The sequence below is a fragment of the Patagioenas fasciata genome, chromosome 5 (assembly GCF_037038585.1).
Source record: "Patagioenas fasciata isolate bPatFas1 chromosome 5, bPatFas1.hap1, whole genome shotgun sequence".
Classification (NCBI taxonomy): Eukaryota; Metazoa; Chordata; class Aves; order Columbiformes; family Columbidae; genus Patagioenas; species Patagioenas fasciata.
In genome coordinates, this window is record NC_092524.1 from 36,596,246 (window position 1) to 36,603,105 (window position 6,860).

Genomic DNA, 6,860 nt, shown 5'->3' on the forward strand with positions numbered 1-6,860 from the left:
CTTACATTTAGAAAACAGCAAGTAGTTCCGTTTGCCAGTCCATCTTGCCAAATCTTCAAGTTTTACAGAAGACTGAATGTCTGTCTTAGCATGGAGATTTGCTGCAGTATTTTGTGCCCAGTTTTCTGGTACAAAGGGAAGCAGATGGTTTGTAGTCATGTATTTCAGAATACAAAACCATGCAAATCATGCTACTGGTGTGAAGTTATTCCAGCTTTTGTACAATGCAAATTCTTTAGTTTATGAAAGCAATTGGTTCTTGTGTGAGGAACTTCATATTGAGCTGATGCTGCATTAGAGGAGGAAAGAAGATGAAGCAGTTTTTAATAGCCTTGGTAAAAGCCAGACAGCGTAAGTTAGGTTTTGTCTTCAGTCTTCCTTCCTACACACAGTAATGATTGTGGGTTACAGATAAGCATTCAAGGAGAGAATAGATTGAGTATGCTTGTATTGTTAGTGCTTATATTGTACTTCATTAAACAATTTAATTTTGTTCCATATTAGTTAAATAGCTTGTTTGCTGTCTTAGAATGAGACTAAAGGAAAATATTTATTCCCCTTCCCCTGCATTCATTCTTAATTTCATCATTTTATTTCTTCCTCTTCTAGTTTAAATATACTGTGAGAATCTATTGTTAGAAGCAGGGAGGATTAAAATACTAGACAAAACACTGGCCTAGCTATTTGACACTATTCATTTTAAAGCAATTGTGAAAATTTTCCGTCTTTTAAACTTTTCTCACAGGTTTTGTTAATACCTATTAATTGAACTGGGCACTCGTGGCTTCAAGTTTGAGTTTCAACTTGGTTGAAAAAAAAATAAACTGTTTTCACTCTAAATAACCGTAGCTGCAGTATTTATTTTCATTGCCAAATGGGTGGTGGGAGGTGCAGCACTGTCATTTAATTGGGATAGAATAGGAATAATGACACCAACTTCAACTGTTGTAGACCTAGAATATCTTTGTTTTCATGTGGACTACAGTTCTGTAGTATATTCCTTTGTTGATGATAGCTGCTGAGCAATTGCTATAAAATGAGATCTACTTGCAGTTTGAATGTGGTATGTAGTTGTTTCCAGCTCATGCAGATCACTGCTTCAATTTAGTCGTTATTTGGAGCACTACAGTGTAGATGAGCAACTAACTGTTGGCCTTGAACATCTGGTTGTAACAAAATACAACATACCATGTTTCTGTTTTCCACTTTTTTTTTTTCTTTATGTCTGAATTTCAGTGCTTAAAGCCATTTGAATTCCCTTCAGGAACTGATGGATAGCTGCCAAGACACACATAAAAATGCTTTAATAGGTATGCTTGTGACTTGCTTTAGTACACTTCTGTGAATAATAGTGTTCCGTGAATTTGAAAAGGGGCTCTTTTCTATATGCATGGGCTTGAAAGAATCAAACTAGTGGATTTTACTGAGATTGCAACCATCTTTTTTTTTTTTTTTTTTTAGGTAAGCACTAGGAGTATTGTGAAACAATAAAACCAAATCTAAATATCAAGATAATGTTACATTCCAAGACTGCCTGCTCTTGTGGGTGTGTTGGAATATGAACACACCCTAGCATCCTGCTTTAAAGTCACCTGCAGACAGTTTCAAATAGCTCTTGTAATTTAGGTTGAAGGCTCTGTTTCAAGTTGTATTTAACCTACCGAGCTTCACTTTCAAAAAGTCTGAGGAGTTTGGTTTTTGCAGTTGCCACTTTTGAGTCTTCTTTCAGATATTCCATGGATTGAAAGACTTAAATAGTAAAGCAAGTATTCCAACTTTAGAAAAATAGCCAGTCTTTTTGTCTGTTGCGACAACAGGCTTTCATTACGCCTCTCTTCTGCATGATACAAACTTGTTTTCTGCAAGAGTTAATAATTTTTAGAGAGACTATTTCAGAGGAGGATTGCCACATCCAAGAAGCCTGTGCCATGTTTGGTTCTAAATTGAGAAGTTGCATAAAAACAGTCAGCTGTCAGGAGAATGTGTATTTCATGTTTGTCAAGTTGTCTTATTGCATGTGAATGAGCTGTGCTGTTATTTACCTAGTCTACGTAAAAGTGGAATGATGATGTTGGAAACCAAAAATGCCATTTCCATGCTGATGAAACTGATACAGTGAACGCAGGAAGCAACTCTTTGTGTGCTTGGCTTGGAGAGCAGAAACCTACTTCTTTTTATATATGCTAATAGTACTTCGTCTTAAACCTAAATACATAGACATTTGTGTGTGTGTGTGTTTAAAGTTCCTGACTGAAAAGGAAAAACCCTTGCTGCATTAGTTCATTCTTGGATGACTGTGCCCCACCCCATGTTCCAGCTGCAGAAAAATGTAAATAAAATTACAGTTTTAACCATCATTGTACAAGCAGTCAGAAAACTGATTCTGTCTTTTATTAGTGAAGTAGTAATGCAAAGCAGGACTAACTAATAACTCAGGTTCTGTTCTCTGCTTTGTGTTCTGATAAGTCTAAAAGCTTGACTGACTTTTTTTTTTTTTAATTAATTAAGATAAGTGATTGACTGAAGTGTGAACTGGAGTGATTCTATGCCAACAACCAGCATCAGCATAAGAATAAACTGGGTAGCTCGTTGTGAAGTGAACCTTCCCCACCAGAGCAACTGTGTCCTGAAATAAATTTTGTTAAGAAGAAACTTTTGGTACTTTTAAGTAAAACTCTGAATTTGCTTTCTTTAAAAAAAAAAAAAAAGAAGGCAAAAAACAGACCAAAAAAACCCACTATGGTTAGGGTGCTCTCTGCTAGAGTGAGGGATTTCTCAAGATGAAGATTTTGAGACCTCTTGCTATTTGGATGATGGGATAGTGCTGTAAGGGGTCCTTCTAAAAATGTTTACTGTCCTCCGGTGACCTGAGTAATTAGAGGGGGTTGAGGGCTTGAACACAGGCTAACTCTCATTGGAACTGTGGCTGATGTGTCCTGCCCTCACTGTCTGGTGTAGGGAGCTGACTTGTATAAAATTAAACCTATCAAAGTGGGAGTGTTAGACGCAGCACAAAAATTCTCAGAACCTGCGAAGGGTGCCTGTGGTGACTGGAGTTTCAGGTTTGATGATGCAGGAAGCCTTTCCAGTCTTGTGTGCCTAATTCAACAACAGAGGCACTTTGCAAAGGAAGGCTGGAGACCTGGTTCTTGCAGAGCACTCACGTTTCCTCCCAGCTGCTGCTTTTCCACCCCTCTGACGTGTTGGAGCACATCTGCTTGGCTGAGCTCCCAGTTCCACATCAACCTTGTCACTTACCCAAGTGAGAATAAAATGCCTTCATATTTGGCACACCTGGATTCCCAAGTGATGTCTTATATCTCAAGTCTTTGAGCTTCTCCTCACAAAATTGTGAGCTCAGTGTCATCAAAGTATGGAAACTTAGAGGCTTATACTTCTGATGAGTAACAGATGGCAACTGTGCAGGCTGCCACTTTGTTGACCCCTTACATTAACACTAGAGAAACAGAATGATGCATGTTAATGTAGCAGCTACTTCAGTTAACAGGCTTAAGATGAAGCTGGTGCATTAGGTGTGTTTGTGTGTATGTATATAAATAAAAATATATAAAGATATATATATTTTATAAATATATAATATAAATGTTTTATTATATAAAATATGTAATATAATATATGAAATATATAGATTTTTTAATATGAATGATATAAATATTCAACCAGTATTCTACCAAGTATTAATTAAAGTGCCCACAGTTCTGAATATTCAGAAGTGGTAAGCTAGTGACTAGGAAGGAAGAAATGCTGCTTAGATGTGGGTGGTTTGTTTTTGGGGGGGTGTGACGTTTTGGTTGGGGGTTTTTTATTATTTCTTTACCCATCTGGCTTCCCACTGAATACAGGTCTTTAAATTTGTTGGTGTCTCCTTCAATTCTCATTTTTGCAAGTTTATGCCTTTTAGGGTGGTTTTCTGACCCCACAGAAAATGATCTTGGGCAGTTGGGCAGAGTGAGGACCTGTTTATTAGCCTTGGTCACACAATGCTGTGCCAGCACATAGATGCACTCATTGCTGTGCAAAAGTACCATTTTTACACTTCTTTCTGCAGTCCAGTGCATTTATGCTTCTGCTAGTGGCATGTGTCATAACATCTGTAAAGGAGTTCTTTCCATCTTGTAACTCTTGATTGAAAGAGCAATATTAGTTGTTTCCCAGCTGAACAGAGAAGCTTGCTACTGGAGCTAAAAAACAAAAAAGGGAGAGTGGGGGGAAGGATACCCTCCACACTACCCATCCCCCCCAAAAAAGGTGAAAAACTTAAATTTGCGTGTGTCCAGCATAAAGTAGTGCTGTAATGCAATGACAACAAATGCTACTACCTATTGTTGCCTAAAAAAGGTACATACGAATGCAGCTCTGAATGAGGAGTCTGATGTTGTGTTTTGTTTGTTTGGGGTTTTTTTTAGGATTAGTGCCTTGTGTCTTAGTGGTTTACTTTCTAAGATTGTCTGAATATTTGGTTCATGACTTCAGCCACCTTACTCTGAAGGGCTGTAAACAGGAGAACGCCCTTGGATCTGTCTGCACAGCTGGCAGCTTGCTTGCCTTTACCTTGGGGACTAGCGAGGCCTATTTCAGCATTTCTGTATGCAGGCCTTGGTGTACATACTCCTGACACGTGTTTCCCTATTTCATAGTTTTCTGTGAGCTCTGGAAAATTAGAGTTTTGCCTCTGGTGACTCACTGGAGTCTGATTTGGATCAGTTGTCATACCAAGAATTCTGCTTATGTGAAAGGAACTACAAGATGTTCTCTCTCCATAAACTCACCAAATCTAAACCCCCGATCGCAATAGACTTCTGTATCGAGATAGCTGTTTAAACACAGTTCTTGGTATCCTCATTAACACTTTTTCCTGACAAAGTGGGTTAGTCTGTGGTCCCTTTGTAGTATTTGATTAGCATCAACCTTATGCTGGTTTTCATACCTTACAGAGCAGGTTCTGTCCATTAGCTCTGAGGTACATCTCCAAGGTAGCGCTGCCCACATGTTTCCTGGTGTTCAATGTAACTGCCAGATTTTTCAGGCATTTATTTGAAGTTGTCATTTGGCCAGGAAACTTACTCAGAACTTGAACTGATTTTAGTGGTCTGAAATAGTATCTTCACAGGTGTTTAGGAATATTGCACTTTTTAATGGAAGTGTCATTTGTGATGGCTGTGCAGTGGTATAATTGAATTTTACCATCTCAACAGTAAGAGACTTGAGTGAGACAAAAACTAGTTTGAGTTGCATGGCTCCAGCAAGGCCTATGTTTTGCTTCTACATCCAACAATGAGATAAAAGGAATATAAGCAGTAACTGCTGGTTTAGGGAGTATTTGAACCCAGCGTCAACCACAGCTACTGTCTCATATATATTGCTTTTTCTCCTGATGGCACCACCAGTCATGCAGAGTTGTGGCATGTGTGGGGTGGCTGCAGCAGTGCTTCCAGGCCTGCTGCTCCCCATGAGCTTCAGACACGGCATCACTGCTGCTAAGGAAGTAGGAGACCCTTTTGCTGAACCCTCAATAGGATTCCGTCCTAGCAGAACTTCCCTTACAAGATGTTCCAAACTCATACCTAAAGTTGTGTCCATGATTCTGTTGTAAAAGTACCTGGTTTTCTTTCCAGTATGTGTCTCTTCTAGGTCAAGGTGCCACCATGTGCTTCATATGCCAGGAGAATCTTCTCATTTTAAATGCACAAGCTCAGACTTTTTTTGTTGTGCCAGCGTTTGTCTGGTACAGAGACTGTCCAGCTGTGTAATTGGCTGTGTAAAAGCCTGCAGTGGGACTTGCTGAAGAATGCTTCTATTCCAGATAGCTATGCTGCAGCCATTAAAAGGTGCAGTTGCTTTTTCATCAAGCCTTCTCCTACTTTATGGGGAAAGGGATATCATGTATAGTAGGATTATCAGTTTCAGAGATGAGCAAGTTGGTGATTTTTATTTAGTTTGTTCTGTAGTTTGGTTCGTTTGTATTTTCTTCTTTCCTAAACAGGTATTGCTGGGGCTCTCAGTTTGTTGATGTGTATTTTTAAGAGTTTATACACTTTATTTCTTTCTCCCTCCCCTGGCCCCCAGCTCTTGCGTGAATACAAACTAGCCCCGACAGTTATTTAATTTTGCTTCTCCCTTCCAGTACTTCTTATTTTGACATGTCAATATCTAAAAGCACATCTTTAGGTTTGCAAAAAATAGTTCTAAACTAGACATTAGAGCCTCTGTCACCTGGAGTGAACACCACTTACAAAATGCTTTGCTGAATTCTTTAGGCTTGCAGGAGACATTAAAAGCTTAGAAATTAAATCATGCAATAACTGTTCTGTGGATCACTGTTGTTTTATTTGCCTAAAATAAAAGTTCTGAAAGCAAAATACAAAATTAAATTCAGGGCTCCTGCTATCTGTGGCAAACCTACTGCTTCCAGCAGGCCCTGGATTTCACCAGACGCTATACAGAGCTTCTCACAGGAGCCTGCTGTCAAATACAGTTACAAATAATGAAGCAAGTAGCTAGAGGGGGAGAAGAGGCATTTGAAGGTCACTTATGCTACTGTTTGGTTTTTTTTTCCAAAAGCTTAACAAACTGTTATATGAGAAATACACAATAGGCTCATTTTAACATAGCTCAAAAAATTGAAGAAAAAAGCCTGAGCATCCAGACCCATGAATTATATGGCAAGTACAATGCTTCATGCTGCAATTGAAAAAAAAAAAAATAAAAAAATAAAATTATATGATAAAGCTTGTATTATGAATCTAAAATTACTTAATTTAAACCCACAGCACTGATCTGAGAAATGGTAAATCCTGCTTCAGGCTTAACTATTGTCCCACAGGACTCTTCTTTACCTC